Source organism: Rhodamnia argentea, chromosome 5, assembly GCF_020921035.1.
Source record: "Rhodamnia argentea isolate NSW1041297 chromosome 5, ASM2092103v1, whole genome shotgun sequence".
Lineage (NCBI taxonomy): Eukaryota > Viridiplantae > Streptophyta > Magnoliopsida > Myrtales > Myrtaceae > Rhodamnia > Rhodamnia argentea.
The window spans coordinates 27968474-27984901 of NC_063154.1; the positions used below are offsets into that span (position 1 = coordinate 27968474).

Below are 16428 nucleotides of genomic sequence, written 5' to 3' on the forward strand. Positions count from 1 at the left end.
CGGAGAAGCCGACGCCAGCTCTGCTTTGTTTTGGGCCGAAGCTGCTGCTGCTGTTGTTCTATGGCTGCCGCTGGTTGCTCCACCCCTTCGACAACCACCAGCCACCTCCGTCACCCCCCACAGCTGTCGCCATCCACCGCACGCCGCCAGAGCAGCTCCCAGTCATCGAAACCCCTGCTCCAGCCCCCCTGCTCTGTTTTTTGCCCCTGGCGCTGCCGTCGCTGTTCTGACTTCCTCCGGCCAGCTCCGCCTCTCGCCGACCACCAACAGCGACCGTCTTCGATCCGCCGACGCCAGCCAAGTCCCAGGTGGCCGACCGTTGCTCACTAAACCCCGAAATAGCCCCGGACCCGCTGCCTCCCCTGTTTCCCAGAGTTGGATTTGGGCCACAGTGCTGTGTCCGGATTCGTTTTTTATTCGATCCTGCGCGTTGCTCATGCATGCAATGCAACCCGGATTGCTCAATGCCCTGTTGCCCGCTCTGTGGCTGGACTCCTCGCCGTCTTCGGATTTTCTCTCGTAATTGCATCTATTATTCGCCGTTCTGATACTTAGGTCATTCAGGAGGTTACGTCGGGCGGTCAAAGTGAAACAATGGATGATATTGTTTTGACTAGTGACTGTCTTTCTAGGGAAAAGCTTTGACTGCCACATTTGTGTGATGCAAACTGCACTTATAGACAGTTCCATAGGCTCCCATTCCAATCTTAAGACTTTCAGAGAATGATGATCTAGCAGCAACAATCTCTTCCCACACGAACATCTGATATTGCAGCGCCTGGCCCAAAAGAGCATTCCTCAGCTTTTCCTTCTCTTTCATATCATGCAAAGCCTCCATCTCCACCTCCTTCCTTTGGGATAAACACAAAAAATTTAGGATTGGATTGAAAAATGAAGACGAAAGATTTAGGATTGAATTTGCATAATTGCAATAGAAGTACGATCCTTTTAGTAATTTTTCCCTTCATCACAATTGCATTGAATCATTAGCTAGAAATCAATCCCCTTCATTCAATTGGAGTCATTTCTTTCCATTTCTTCTCCGGCCAAGCATCATTCTCGCTCTGTCCATCCTCATTTTTTGACAGGTCTTCCTCCATTTTTTTCTCTCTCTCAAACTCACCGGCTCGAGCATCACTATCGTCAAGCTCTTTCTCTAGCTGCAGCCAAAAGGCATCTTGGACTCTCTCCCCAGATTTTCTCGACCAGATCTTTTTGCATCTTACTAACTATCTTGCTCTGAATTGCCCCAGTTCACCTCCATCAATTCAAGATCATCCCGCAGTGAGCGACACCGTCAGATTCCATATTCGAGTCGCTCTCTCACTTGCGCCCTTCGTTTTGCCCGTCTACGTTGCGCACAGAGGGGATGTCGCCTGGTATTTTTACAAGAGCTTTATCCGATTGCCAAGCTCAGGTTTGTTTTGCCCGTCTAACTTTTTTCATATTAACGGCGTATGCTCTGTTTTTCCATATATTCACGCGATTAGTTGCCGATAATCTCGATTTTCTACGTTATGATTTCGCCGATTACATCATACCGTATTCCTATAGTACATTCTCATAATAGACACATCATTACATGATATTTTCTAAAAAAGTTGGAGAGTGAAATCCTTCCTCTTTGAATTTAGTTATTATATTTGTGGCAAGCTCCGGTGAACAAGCTTGGATCTTTTTGGCGAAACCATCAAGGAGGGCCCCCGACGAGTCTCGGAACACCCCTGCGACGGATCCTTCGGTGCCGTTCTCCCCCAACGATGCATTTATATTCAACTTTAGGTACCCTTCCTTCGGTGGAGTCCATGCTTCACGACGTTGAGCCGTTTTCATGCTAAAGGTTGCAAGTTTACCGTTTTGTCTTAAATAACAGCATCCTGTTGCTTCTGCAGATGCGATTAGGGTTTTAGATTTGGGGGTTTTCCCTCAGGACACGTAATCATTCCTCTCCTTCCAGATCTAAAACTGCCAATTCCGAGTGGGTCAAGCATACATTGTCGGATCAAATTGATTCATACTCGTAGACAGATTGATTAGTTCAGACGTATACAAAGATCGGGGACGCCAACAATGTCATTCGTTCCATATCAAGTTATTTCCCATTTAACTGAGATCTTATTGAATTATACATTTTCTTAGACGGCATACATCATGATATTGGATATTTCCAATAAAAGCTTAGCTTATTCCATCACTGAATACTCCTCGTACCTAAGTCTACGATCGCGAAGCCGAAGCTGCGGCGCACACTCTCTGGACTTCATAGTAGGCGAAATCCATGCAGCTAGTACAACCAGCGTGTGTCAACGCACGATTGCACGCACTGTGGCTGAAGCCCTTGGCATGATGGAGAGAAGCATGGGTGTAGTAGTCGAACCACTTTTCCGCGGTGGTGGACCTCAGATCGCACAAGACGGTGTAGAATGCCTCGGCATAATCGTCCCAATCGTAGTAATGCTCCACATTGCATGCCTTGTCTACAAAAGTCGCGTCCTCAGTTACTTCTTATGATACAAAAACAGTGTCAAAGTACTACGAGCAGGACTGGGACTTTGTGCGTGGTGGACACGATGATAGTGCTCATACCAAACATTACAAGCTGAATTTAATCAGAGTAATTATTGATGATAGTGCTCATACCAAACATTACAATCTGAATTTAATCACAGTAATAACAGTGGTCCCATCCTGTGCTTGCCTTGTCATATTTTTCTGTGCTTATGTTGATACCGTCATAAAATAATAGCAACTGAAAAGGGGACTTGAGTAACGTAACGCATTCGAATAATGGCGACTGACCCACTGCAATAGAAATTAGTGACTGCGAATCTGAAAAGAGCAGAGGATGAGAAAGAAGTTTGGTTGGAGGAACATACCAGAGATGTTACGCAGTTCATGAGCACACTTTTATTTCGTACCCCATGGGCGATTCTTGAGTCCGATAGATCCCGAGAGTGATGAGTGATTTGACGAGGCGGGATCCGGTAAAGCTTCGTCCAAGTGGGATGGCGACGTCTTCGCAGGGCTTGGGATTGTTGGGCATTAACTAGGGTTCTGCAACCGGATCGGGTAGAACTAGGAACCAGACCGATTGCCCGAAAAACCGGTCCGTTCCCCTGTTCCAACGTGAACAGGTTCGGTTCCGATTCCAAGTTTTTATAACCAGTTTGAATAGATTCGGTTCTTGATTCCAAGTGAAGACCCATCCAGAAACCGAACCGTTTTTGGAATCGGTTATTAGCTACAGTAAAAGCAACATATTTCTTTAAGTCGAATCTAACTCTGCCTCGCCTCATTTGTTTCTTCTTCATTCTTTGCCACATATCTTTGTTTGTATTGGATCAATATTTCTATGAATGAATGGAGAAGAGAGTCTAAAAAATTTATTTTGATGAATGGGGAACAAGTGTCATAATCTATGTTTTATGTTACATGTTTGAACTTTTTATTGTTATAATTATACGTGATTACGTATTTGAACTTTTTATTTATTGTTGTACGTGACCATGTGTTTGGCGGATAGGGATTTATATTGATAATCTTTTACTTGGAAAAATTTCAAATAAGGGCTAAAAGTGCTCTCATTTTCTCAAATAAAGGCCACAAGTGAACTTTGTTTCAAATAAGGGCCCGAGTGCTCTCATTTTCTCAAATAAAGGCCACAAATGAACTTTGTTTCAAAAAAGGGCCCGAGTGCTCTCATTTTCTCAAAAGTGAACCTTATTTCAAATAAGGGCATAAGTGACCGTGAATAATAAAAAAAAAAAAAGGCCCGATTTCCTTTATTTGATTTTTTTTTCTTTTTTATAGACTTTCCCTTTTTCTGTTTCCTTGAAAAAAAGAAAAAAGAAAAAACAGAGGCGGGAGGATAGTCCTTTGTATAAAAAAAAAATGTCATCTATACATTCTGTCGCATGTTTCTATTTTTCTCAGGATCCACTAAAAGTCATCATCCACTCACAAGTGTTCTCTGGACGAGCACTTTTCAAGAGAGACGTTAGATTGCAGAGGACAGCAACCTTGGTGATTCGTGAGCAATATACTCATACCGTGGATCACTGGTGTCCCTGTTCTCGTTTGTGAACTGTAGCTATACCCATGAGCACAACAGCCTCACCGAGCACCCCAAGTCGTTCGAAGAGTCAGCCGCGATCTCCATCGGCTTCCCCGCTCATGCTCTGTAGTCTGTACCAGTCATGGTTGAGCCCCTGTTTAGCTTGATTCGCTTCAGTTTTTGCAGGTTGTCACCGGTCGACGAGCACGAGTCATGCCTCCACCAACTTCGGTGTCCTTGTCCGTGATTCTTCTACTCGCGCTCACCAAATTCCAGTGAAGCCCATCAGTAGTTTTTTTTTGGTCTTTTAGCTCGGTTAATACAGATTAACATTTGGTTCCTTTGGTTTGATTAACAACAGTCATTGTATCATTTTTCTCAATATGGCAGGTACAATTTCTTGGGCTCAAGTGGATGGATTTCTCTCACATGGACAATTTAAGCAAAATATGGCCCGACAATCCTCAAGAAACTCTCACTTTTGACTCTCTACTGGAAGTGAAGGTCAAAAATTGCGAGAGCCTGGAAAATCTGTTTCCGTATTGGGTGGCTACAAGTCTAACCCAACTTGGGAAGCTTCGAGTGGAGTCTTGTAGGATTGAGGAAATAGTCGCTAATGGAGACGACACTCGACCCTCCAATATTGCTCAAGTTCTTTTTCCGAAGCTAACCTCTTTGGTGTTACATGATATGACACGACTCAAGACCTTTTGCCCTCACTTGCCCACTTTGAATTGGCAATTCTTGAAGGAGCTGCGAGTGACCCATTGTGATAAACTGAACATGTTGTCTTTTGCGGCATCCATGAGCAAGTGGACTCAGAGAGATGATCAACAGGACCTTTCAAACCAAGAAGCGCACTCTTCATTTGAGAGGGTATGATTTCATCTGCTTTTCCTCAGTTTCTACTTAGTTCTTTAAAGTACCCACTAATCTCATGTCCTCTACGTAATCACGTCACGTTATGATAGTACAAAAAATATGATCTGTCTTGCCAATTAGTTTGTCGACAACATAAGATATTTTTAGTATCTCAAGTATACTTTTCATTTGTGGAAACACATACGATATTCCATTACGTAGAACTACAAAAATAATAACAGATTTTTGCCGACTACACGATATGTTTGTATTCTAATCTTATCTAATGGTGCTCCTTGGGGAAGTCAATGAGGATTTCACACGAGATCCTCTCCATTGATGACACGTCTTCCATTGTACTTTTATGCTCTATTTTTTTTCTACAAACTTTAAGAAAAATAAACTCAAAGCGATTTTTTAACTTAATTCTTTAATTCACCCATTATATTTCATGTCCGCTACATAATCACGTAAGAATATAATACTATGGAGATCACAAAACCCCCTACCTATGAGTTTGCAAATGAGCACACTATCAAGTTTGTGGAACCCATATTTTTCTTAGAAACATTATGAGTGCACCTCATTACAAAATTTCCAAAGATGATAAACTTTTATTAGCAAGATAAGATATTTCTAATAAAAGATGAATACGGCGAGCTAGAGGGCACTTGAATTTAGATTCGCTCTACCAACTTAATGTTACCGGTCTCTATTTGAGACTTTAAAACCTTAAGACTTGTATGCAAGGCTCTTGAGATTCAATGAATCGTAGGAAGATGACCACCTTTCATGTGAATCATCTTAATTAGGTTTAGGTTTTACAGCACTTCACTTATTGATGAACCTTTGTTGAATTTATTTCTCATGTTGCATTGGCAATTTGACAGGACTTTCCCAACTTAAAGAGACTTTTATTAGTCGCTAAGGATATTCAGATGATACAGAATGGGAAATTTCCCGATGACATCTTTGGCAAGCCAAAAGCACTAACATTGGCATGCTTCCATGATGAAAAGTCCACCTTTCCTCCCGGTTTCCTACTAGAGAGATTTCAGAATATGGAAAGTCTTGAGATCTTCTATAGCTCTTTTGAAGATATATTCCCCACTGGAGGGATTGTTGACGAGGGAAAACATCCAGTGCTTGAAAGTTCAAGAAAACTTAAGTTGAGCAAGCTACACAAGCTAAAGCGTGTGTGGAGAAAAGACTGTTCAGTGTCCAAAATTCTTTGGAGCATCGAAACACTTGAGGTCCGAGATTGTCCCGAGTTGACGATACTATTTCCAGCTGTGACATCCTTCTAGAATTTGACGAAGTTGGTGGTGAAGAATTCCTCTGGATTGGTATATCTAGGAACAGCTTCAACGATAGCAAGTTTGGTGCATCTTAGGGAGATGACTATAGTAGGATGTGAAAGAATGAAAGAAGTAGTGGCAAAAGATGAAAATGAAGAATGACAAGTGATTTCTTTTAGGAATCTTGGTATATTGAAACTCAAAAATATGCCAAGCCTAGAATGCTTCTCCTCTAGCACTAGTTACATTTTGAGGTTTCCATCCTTGTATTATATTGAAGTGGAGGAGTGCCCCAAAATGAAGATCTTTTCTAAGGGCACGCAAAGCACGCCAACGCTATATTGTGGGACACTATTTTGATACGAGTGGAATCGCTACTGGGAGGGGATGGGTGATCTCAATAAAGCCATACAGAATTTTCATATTCCCCTTTTTCAATACATGCGCAATAAAAAATGAGGTAAAGTAGATCCAATTGAAATTGATGTCTTTCACAATTTTCATATTCCCCTTTTTCCCTTCCTCCCGGAGAGGAAGAAGAAAAGTTGAATGATGACGAGATATTTTCATCTTTCGTTTCTTTGCTTCGGTCAGGCGACGTCATCATCAACCCACGCCATCGGATCTCGCCTCCATCCCTGCAGAGGATTCTTCGCACGAGCTGAACATGGTTTCTGCTCTTCGTCGTCGTTGCTGGAGAGAAAACGAAAGCGCGACGCCGGATATGGCACCGCCGAGTCTAGACAGTCCATACGCATGCCTTCACACGTCACTTCTCCGGTATGCCAGAATTTCTTCCCATTTTCATGTCTTATTGCGCGTCAATCAGTTGAAGTCGGAAGCTGGTTTTCGTAAAACCTTCCTCAATCGTCGTCTTCTTCAGCTAGGGCTCCCTTTTTAAATTCGTTCTTTTCCCTTGCACCTGGGAGTGCAGATTGTGGCCGGTGAAGTCTTGTGGCCTTCTTCTCTGCCCGTAGGAGAGCATTTGCGAGAGAAACAAGTCTGTGTAGGGAGATCTCTGCATATTTCATGCTCGTCGATGGAGATGATATTGTGTTCAAAGTCTCAAAGCTGGTGAGCACCGGAGTTATTTGATTGAGATTAATATTGGACATGCCGCTTCACGCCACTTACGAAGGCCAATACGAATTGAAACTTTTGTGGCTTCCTTTTGAGCTGCTCTTGAGAGAATTGTAACAGCTTCAATTAAAATCTTCAATTCCATCCATAATCCAGTCATCGATGTCTTTGCTCTTTTTCCCCTGCGCTTGTGGTCTGTGTGGCTCAAGTTCATTTGTGTGTGTGGATGTGTGTATAGGACATGGAGAGCATAGATTTTTTTGACATTTGACTTCGGATTGCCGGCTAAGATTGATGACTTTTCATTATATTGTTTATTGTATGTTAAAACTCATGAAACTAGCAACTACCACCTTTTATTCGCGGTGTGTGTGAATTGATTCTGTCATTAGTGTATGCTTACTATGTTTGGTCTTTATTCACCATATATTGGTTTTTTCAACCATGTACCTGGGCAAACTGCTCCTGTTCAATTCACTAGGAAAAGTATTCTGGAAAGCAAGCAAATTGCGACTGTCAGGTAATCAGACAGGCCATGGACGGTAAAGCTGAGGTGCTATGGACATGATCGGGGCATTTTTCTGCTGGTCTGCATGTGGAGGATGTTTATGTGTTTACTCTCCTTGATAGGGATGATGTTGTGTGCAGAGTCTACATATTCACTAGTGCTGGTAAGGACTTGATTTACATTGATCGAGATGAACTCTGGAAGTGTCACTTTGGGTTTGTAAGGCTCATAATAATCCAAATGGCCAGAGTCATTAATTCCACATTCCAAATCTGAATGAACCGAAAAGAATGTGCTTTAGGATGTCCTTTCTGGTTTATGCATTCTTGTTATGTTGATCTTCATTCTGCATTTGAAATTAAGTATCATAGCCTTATGAAGATTATGGGTTTTATTTTTCGCACAGGATGCCAAAGAGGTTCATGAGAAAATATGGTGAGAATCTCTCAAAAGGGATGCTTCTGAGAGTGTTGAATTGTCCAATTATTTGGCTTGCGGAAGTGGAAAAATGTGATGAGATGGTTTGATTATCAAAGGGTTGGAATGAATTTGCAGAGCATTACTCTATCTGGGAGGGCCAATTTTTTATCTTCAAATCTGAAGGGACTCCATTTTCCATGAATCATATTCGATATGAGCACCTCTGAGATAGAATATCCGCCAATGAGTGGCGATTCGTGGAACCAAGCCTCAGCACTTGTGGATTTGTCTCGCCGAAATTGGAAGGCGCCGGTGATTGCCGTGATGCTTCTCTTGAGCTTGAAGTCTTGGGGGGTGCGTTGACCCAACTGTCCTTGGATTCGTCAGGCAATGGAATTTGATCAGGTTTGCGAAGTTCATGGCGGTTCCTATGCACATTCATCAGCACTGAGTTTGAGGTGTGAATCTTAATCTACTGGCTAATATCCCCTTGACTGTGTTGTTCTTGTGTTTGATTTGAATTCCATACCGGAACTCTGCGAATCGTTAGGCTAAGAGAGACTGTGTTAGAGTCATCTTTGTAGTTCTGTCTCTATCTCTCCCGTGGGGGCATATGTATGTATGGGGAGATCTCGTACATGTCAAGCCAATGGGGACAAGCAAACCGGACATATTGGATTTGATTGTGCTGAGAGTCGTATTGGTGTTCATATAGGCCTCAAGAAGCTAGACCAATAGAAAGACATATATCTAATGATTTAAGGTTGCTATGTTGGTGGATATAAGTTTCACATAACAAAAGCTTTTCTCATGTTATGTTTGCGGCTGCTGCAGGTAAGCTGAAAGAGCTGGGCCTGTGCAGAGCTCTCGAACCAGCCAGCAAATTCAAACCCAAGTATCCTATCTTTCAAATTGTGGTGAGGTGAATATATCTGAAGAAAAGCTATGTGGTAAGATCCTCATGACAATACAACTCTTGGATTTAAATTGCATAGAATCGCTAGACTATTTTAGCTCTAGGTTAATCGTGCATCATGCCAAGAGTTTCTGTTTCTATCCTTCACATGCTTGGACAAGGATCATCATACTGTCCTCAGAAAACACTGGTTGTTTTCTTCTTTTTAATGACAAGATTGCAAAACTTCTATTTGAGCAGAGAGTTCCCAATTCATTCCCAAAGATGCACATCAAGAAAAGCCTGCAGACCGTGGCCCTCATATTTCAAGACAAATCATGGCTGTTGAAGCTCATCAGCCACGAACATTATGGAAAGTTATCTGCCAATTGGGTTGCATTCATGAGAGAAACTTCTCTTAATGCGGGAGACGCGTGTGTTCGAGCCTATTAGAAGGGACGACATCGTGTTTGGACTATCCATCTTCAGAACCACTGATAAGACTTGGGTGAACAAAGCTATGCAACAGGACGCAGCAGAGGAAGCATTGCTGTAGCTCACTTTCGGTGAGAACAGAACTTCAGAATTGCTAGGCTGGATTCTACTTCCGATTTGGCAAAACGGATAAAAGCATGGGCTTTGTTTTAAAGAATGCGATGGTCTGGAAAGTGTATGATCCCATTCCTTGATCCTAATGTTAGCAGTCACCATGTAGGCATGAGTCATGAGACGGAGGAAACCGATTGCTAATGTCGATTATATAACTTCCATCTTGGAAACAACAGCTCAAATTAGGTGCTGCTTTAAGGTTTCTGGTGGCTCAACCCGGCCTTTGGAACTGTAGAGTGCAGTAACATCGAGTACACTCACCTGAAGCCATATGCCAACTCTGAAATTCAAGGCATAGGGCTTAAGATTTTATGATAATGGTTTTACAAGCTTCAGTGAACTCTCGTCAGATTCCTTTTGTCGTGTCTTTTCGAATTCTTGAAGATTTTTTGACCAGTGTTTTCGCATGTGGGCGCAAATTGAAGTTTATTAGTTTCTTCTCATGGGAAGAGCATTCAGAATTTATTTTGGTAAATTAACTGAATCTTGATGGGCATGGCAAAGCAATTTCCAATCTGTACTACATCTTTTCATAGTTGGTCAATTGAAGAAATTTTCAATCCAATGTCTACTGAATTCCTCGGTGTAAGGAATTCCATGATTGCATTGGCAGTTGATGTCCACTTGTTGGAGATTTGTTTCCTCTATATAGTTTTATAATGCAATCAAATAGATTACTAGAATGATACTCATTATTTCTTTCATGCTCGAGCACTTTCAAAAGTACAAATTTATCCTTGGATTTCTCATTACCATCTTCCGACGTGGTGAGCACTTATAATATATTCATGAATTTTTTGAATTTCGATTTTCACGATAATCATAAATTTCAATCTACGTATAGATATTTTCACAGTAAGATAGTTGAGGAAGTGCTCATACGAAAGACTATTAAAGTTATCATTTTTAGCTAACTATACTCACGAACTGCCTAGACTCAGAGTGAACCATTCTAAGTCGGTCTTTTGTGATCCCGCACCTCCAAAGTCACCCAATTCTCCTAAGTTAGCTAGTGAATTTGATCCAGAGCATCCCTTCTTCAAAGTGCTAATACAGCAAGATCGGGAGAGTAAAGTGGTAATATCTAGCCTAATCCATCACCGGCATATATCAAGTTTAATTACGATTGCTATATATGAGGTCTCGATATTACGTTTTGCCAAGTTGATTTGGCTTGTCTCATAAACTATATGACATGTTATTGTTCTCAAAGTGTCCATTCGGAACTAGGAAAAAAATTAATTAAGTTAATACAATAATCGGGTCGTGATTGCCTCCAACTAATTGAAAATAGCTATATATGAGGCCTCGATATTACATTTTGCCAAGTTGATTTGGCTTGTCTCGGAAACTATATGACATGTTATTTTTCTCAAAGTGTCCATTCAAAACTAGGAAAAAGATGAATTAAGTAAAGACAATAATCGGGTCGTCACTGCCTTTAACTAATTGAAAATAGCTATTAATGGACACCAATTCTTCAAGAATGCTTTAGATTGCAGGTTAACATCGATGACTTTCATGAGGCATAATGTCAATTAGACTTTCTAATTTGACCACAAAAAAAAAAAAAAAAAGAAACTTTCTTAAGCAACCTGGGATTTTTCAAGGTCAACTACTTACGTCACATTCCTTTCGTCATCTCTTTTCACATTCTTGAAGATGTTATGCTAGTCCTTTTGCATGTTGGTGCAACTTGTAATACGTTAGTTTCTTCCGATATGAAGAGGATTTAGAATTTATTCCGTTGAACTAACTGAATTTTGATTTTCATGATAAGAAAAATTTCCAATCTGTGCTAAATCTTTTCGTAGCCAGCAAATTAAAAAGACATTTCACACCCAAGTCTATTGTAGTTCTCATGTTTCACTATAGGTGAGATCGAACATTCTATGTGCAAAGCGAGCCAGTCTAAGGCAGATTGTCATGCTCCTACACTTTGATGGCCTCTCACATCTCTTGAACGAGACAACGAAATTGATTCGGAGCATCGCTTTTTCAAAATGGTGATCCCACGACGTCATATCAATAGCCTGTTAAGATCTGGAGCTTAAATCATCATAGATATGTCCAAGGTCTAGCTTTTCATGTATTGGCTGTTCAAAACATGTACATGTCGAGGGTGTTCCTGTTGGATTCGCCAAGCAACATATTCAGGAAAACAAATGAATGTCAACTCTTTGGTATTTGTAACAAATTGTGGCCAGTGAAGCTCATTAGGAGTCATGGACGGGCTAGAAGGATGTAGTATCTATCCCGCGGTTGGCAGGCATTCGCGAAAGAAAGACATCAGTCACAGCTTCTTGATAGACGTCAATCACAAATAATTCACACATAACTATGTGCTTTTCCCCCCATGTAGAGTAAAAAAATCCACAAAGATACTTCTTCAGATCTCCATGATTTGTATTGCCAAATAGATACATGTTTACAAAGAGAAACAAATGCAGCAGATAGCCTATAATCAATGACAACGTTGCCCAGGAGTGAGCTTTAGGAGCTCACCAATTTCCTTGCACCGCATTATAACAGAATAAAACAACACGTAATACTGACACTAATAACCATGAAGCAAAGCAGATCCAAACCCTAGAACACCAGAGCATGTAATTAACAAATCGAATTCGATCAGACTGAATCATCGACTAATTACCCTTGTTACCAAATGGAGCAGCGATTTAGAGAATAGGGGTTAAGCTATGCAACAACAGGTCACCGATCAAATTTTATGAGGACAAAGAGCCACCGAATACCAAAAGCAATTTACTAGTTCGAAACAAGACGAGCATGTCCAGAATTTGCGGGTGATTGCTTACCCTTTCAAACAAAAGAAGGTGGGAAAAGGATGGATGAGACATGAAGCTTTCTGAGCCTAATACCAAACACTACAAGCTGAGTTAATCAAAGTAAAAACAATGGTGCCATCCTGCGCCTACGATGTTGTATTGAGCATATGTGTCATGTATATCTCATTTTTCTGTGGCTTATGTTTCTACTGTCATTTTATTAACTGAAAAGGAGACTTGAGTAAACACTGATTAAATTTGTGACTACGCAAACTATCCACTCCTCATGCTTTGGTGTAATTGGTTATTCCTTACCTTGGGACCAAATTAGTTATTGGGCAGTCAAAATTGTGACGACAATGCATTCAAATAATGCAACTCATACACTGCATCACGTTACACACACACAGTTCATGAGCAATCTTATTTTATATGCCATGGACGATTCTTGCATTTGACGGGGTGATTCAACGAGGCCGGATCCAGTAAACCTTCCTCTTGCTGGGATGGCCACATCTTCGCAGGGTGTTCGAGTGTTGGGCACCAACTCCTGCTGCAGCTCCTCCTGAAACTATTTGGGACTGATATAAGGCCAGCCGATATGTAGATAAGAAAACCTTTAGACACATAAGAAATACTCTAGGATCTGCAGACATTTCCTCGTCAAGCGTAGCATTCAGAGCCTCTCTCACCGTGATCTCTTTCCCCTGAGTAGCATAACTCTGTAAACACGTCGCTGCGGCACAATCTCTCTCTCAAGAACGCAGCATTCAAGCCTCTGGCAGTGGCTTTTCGCCTCAGAATCGGCAACATCTTGCGATCTTGAACTTGAACTTGCTCTCATAGCCGAATAAAGTTCGCTGATTCTCTCTCTTGAACGGGTATTCCTCGAAACAGAGTCCAGCTTCGTCATTCCATCAAACACCTTCATTGCCAACTCGATTGCTCCTCCACAGGGAAACCGACGGCAATGGTATTTGGGAAGACAATGACAGAATGGGAGAAATCAAAAGCCAAACAATAATCAACAGACAAATTCAGAGTGAATCGAAATTAATTCTAGAGTTCAATCGGAGAAGAAACGACCTGGTAAGTGTGACTGTCCATTGACAATTTCGGCATCGCCTGCGTGTCGCAAGTAAACGGCTGTCTGTGGAGATTTCTCTGGGCGTATCTTCCCCTGTTTCTTTTTTCAAAATCGTCTCACCCTCTGTTGCTCTCTTGCGCAATTGACCGAACACTTGCTGGTCAGAGGACGCAGCACATTCAACGACCAGGAAACTCCGTGGTCAAGTTCAACAGTCGTGGTGGCTAAACAATAAATGACGATCCCGAGCTTCATCTTCTGTACAGGCAAGGCAACCATGGTTGGTCCCTGATCTTCATCTTCTCTCCAGATCAATCAATCCTCTTCATTCATTCAACCGGAGCTAGCGCGCTCTCTCTCTCTCTCTCTCTCTCTCTCTCTATATATATATATATATATATACCTTCTTCGGCCATCCATCATTTCATTTTCTCTCTGTCCATCTTCATCTTCACCAAGTCTTCCTCGATTCTTTTTCTCTCTCACGCCGTCGTCGCTGCTGAACCATCAGGTCGTTTCATATCCGATTGAACTTTTGAGTTAATTCCGATTCATCCCAAATAAGTTTGTCGATTTTTGCTTTGTTTCTGTTCTCTTCCACTTCAATTGCCGTGGCTTGCGAGTCCTTCGTTTCGCCCGTCTACGCCGCGCGCTAAGTGGGGCGCCGCTGGTGTTTACAAGAGCTTATCCGGATTGCCAAGCTGAGGTTGGGATCATCTGGATAGGATCCGCTCGATTCGAAGGATGAGATTATCGGTTTCACTCTCGGCCCTTCCCCCCGGTCCGGCGTCGCTTCATCAACCGAAGCATCCGAGGCCAATCGAGTCATCGTCCGTCCGAGACGATGGGCGGAGCGTGAAGATTGGCGGAGAGCTGAAGAGAGAACAACGAGAATTCGGTGCAGAGCGAAACGGTGGAGATTCGGATTTTGTGCGGACTGTGGGGGAACGAGGCGAAAAGGCGAAGCGGCGGTCGTTAGTAGGTTTGCGCCGTGTCATTCCTTCGGAACGTACATAGAGAAATCCTTGATAATTTTAATTTTTGAACCAGACTAAGAAATTAGTAGGTTTGCGCCGTGTCATTCCCTCGTCCTTTGTAATATTTAACGTGCATTTCAAGCAAAGGAAAGTTCCACTTTTATTTTTCGCAACTTCAATTCCAAAGAAATATTTTCTTCAATTTTCCTAGGTTTATAATTGGAAATATTACCTAATGTGATTTCCGGTTATGGTTATATCATCAACAAAAATTTAAAACAAAAATCATCATAAATGAATTTCGTCTCCTTTAAGTTAAATAGCGAATAATAAAAAATCATGAATTGTTAACCCCCGAGAAATCATAAAGGGAAGAAGAAAAAGATCCGTAGGTTTTCCATTGGAATAAGTACACTGTGAGTGCCATAACTTGTGTACGGCGTTCACTTGAGTGCCATAACTTTTAAAAATCGTTCACTTGAGTGCCATAACTTTCGAAAATTGTTCACTTGAGTGCTACGTCAACTTTTTCGGCTTCCACGTCGCCTTTCCAAGACGACACGATAGCTTTTCCAGAGCCCACATCGGCTTTTCGGTGTCCACGTCAGCGATGACACTCAAGTGAACGATTTTTGAAAGTCATGACACTCAAGTGAACGATTTTTGAAAGTTATGGCACTCAAGTGAACGATGTACACAAGTTATAGCACTAATAGTGTATTTATCCCATTTTCCATTTCAATGGTTTCAAGCGTCGGTCCGGTCACTTTGCTTCTTCTCCATCTCCACTCGCTAGCTTCTTCTCGATCTCCACTCGCTAAAACCTCTCTTCCTGTCGCTCTCACAACATCGCACAATCTCTCTCTCTCCAACCCTCGAGCCGAGCTACGCCGCCTATATCAGTCTCCGACCACCGCCGTATCCACGCAGCCGGTCACCTTGTCGTGTGGCATCAACGCCGCACTTGTTTCTCCGCCTCCGATGCCCCCAAACCCAAGAGGTTCCTTGCTTCAGTTCTACAGGATTGTCGAAGATGGATGAGGACCAGGAGATGGAGAGGTTCGGGATGGACAGTGGTTACGAGGACCCGCAGTGGATCGACGGGGAGTTCTATTACCGGCAGCGGAGAGAGAAGCGCGTGCAGAGACCAAGAAGGACGTGGTCTTCGATGTCTTCTCGTCGTGGGGACTCTGAATCGGACTACGACTCCTCCTCCTCCAAGAGGAAGCGAAAGAAGAAGAGAGACCTCCCGGGTAAGCCTGATCTGTCAAAGCCTGTGAATTTTCATGTCCGCCGGCGCAGTCATACCCGGACAGAGAGATTGATGAGAACTCGAAGACAAAGAATGAGGATGACGAGTCCCCGCTGTCATGCATGAGGAAAAAGAGAAGTCACAAGCTGAGGCGTAACTCCGTAAGAAACAACTGAACGGTATGCAGGAAATAATGAGTAGGCCAGGCCGGATTGAGGAGGAAAAGTCGATGGGAAGAACATTGACATTAAACTCGCTAGCCAAGTCTTTCGGTGACATGCCAACAAGGTTTCCTGATGAAGCAAATCAAGATCCAATATGAAAATTTCCCTAGAACAGCGGAGAACATAATTTACTAACCGAATTCGACGAGACCGAATCATTACTAATTACCCTCGTTACCAAATGGAACAACAATTCAGAGAATCACGGTTAAGCTATGCGACAACAGGTCAACGATCAAAGTTTACGAGGACATAGAGCCATTGAATAGCACAAAGCAAATTACTGCTTGGAAACAAGAGGAGCGCATCCAGAATTTGCAAGTGATTGCTTACCCTTTCGAACAAAGGCTTACAAGCCGAGTTTAATCAGAAGAGTA

At 42.2% G+C, this 16428-nt stretch overlaps 2 protein-coding genes across 2 annotated transcripts in view; both read left to right on the plus strand.

Annotated features, from left to right (window-relative positions):
- Positions 1 to 5963, plus strand: part of LOC115731259 (disease resistance protein RPS2-like) — a 253309-nt gene extending 247346 nt beyond the window's left edge. Inside the window, exon 4 of the mRNA XM_048279740.1 lies at positions 5806 to 5963. The gene's annotated coding sequence lies outside the window, so the exon portion shown is untranslated. The remainder of the gene's footprint in view (positions 1 to 5805) is intronic.
- The window catches only part of LOC115755168, a 463587-nt gene that overhangs the window by 345534 nt on the left and 101625 nt on the right, over positions 1 to 16428 (plus strand). Inside the window, exon 6 of the mRNA XM_048279302.1 lies at positions 6789 to 6864. The gene's annotated coding sequence lies outside the window, so the exon portion shown is untranslated. The remainder of the gene's footprint in view (positions 1 to 6788; positions 6865 to 16428) is intronic.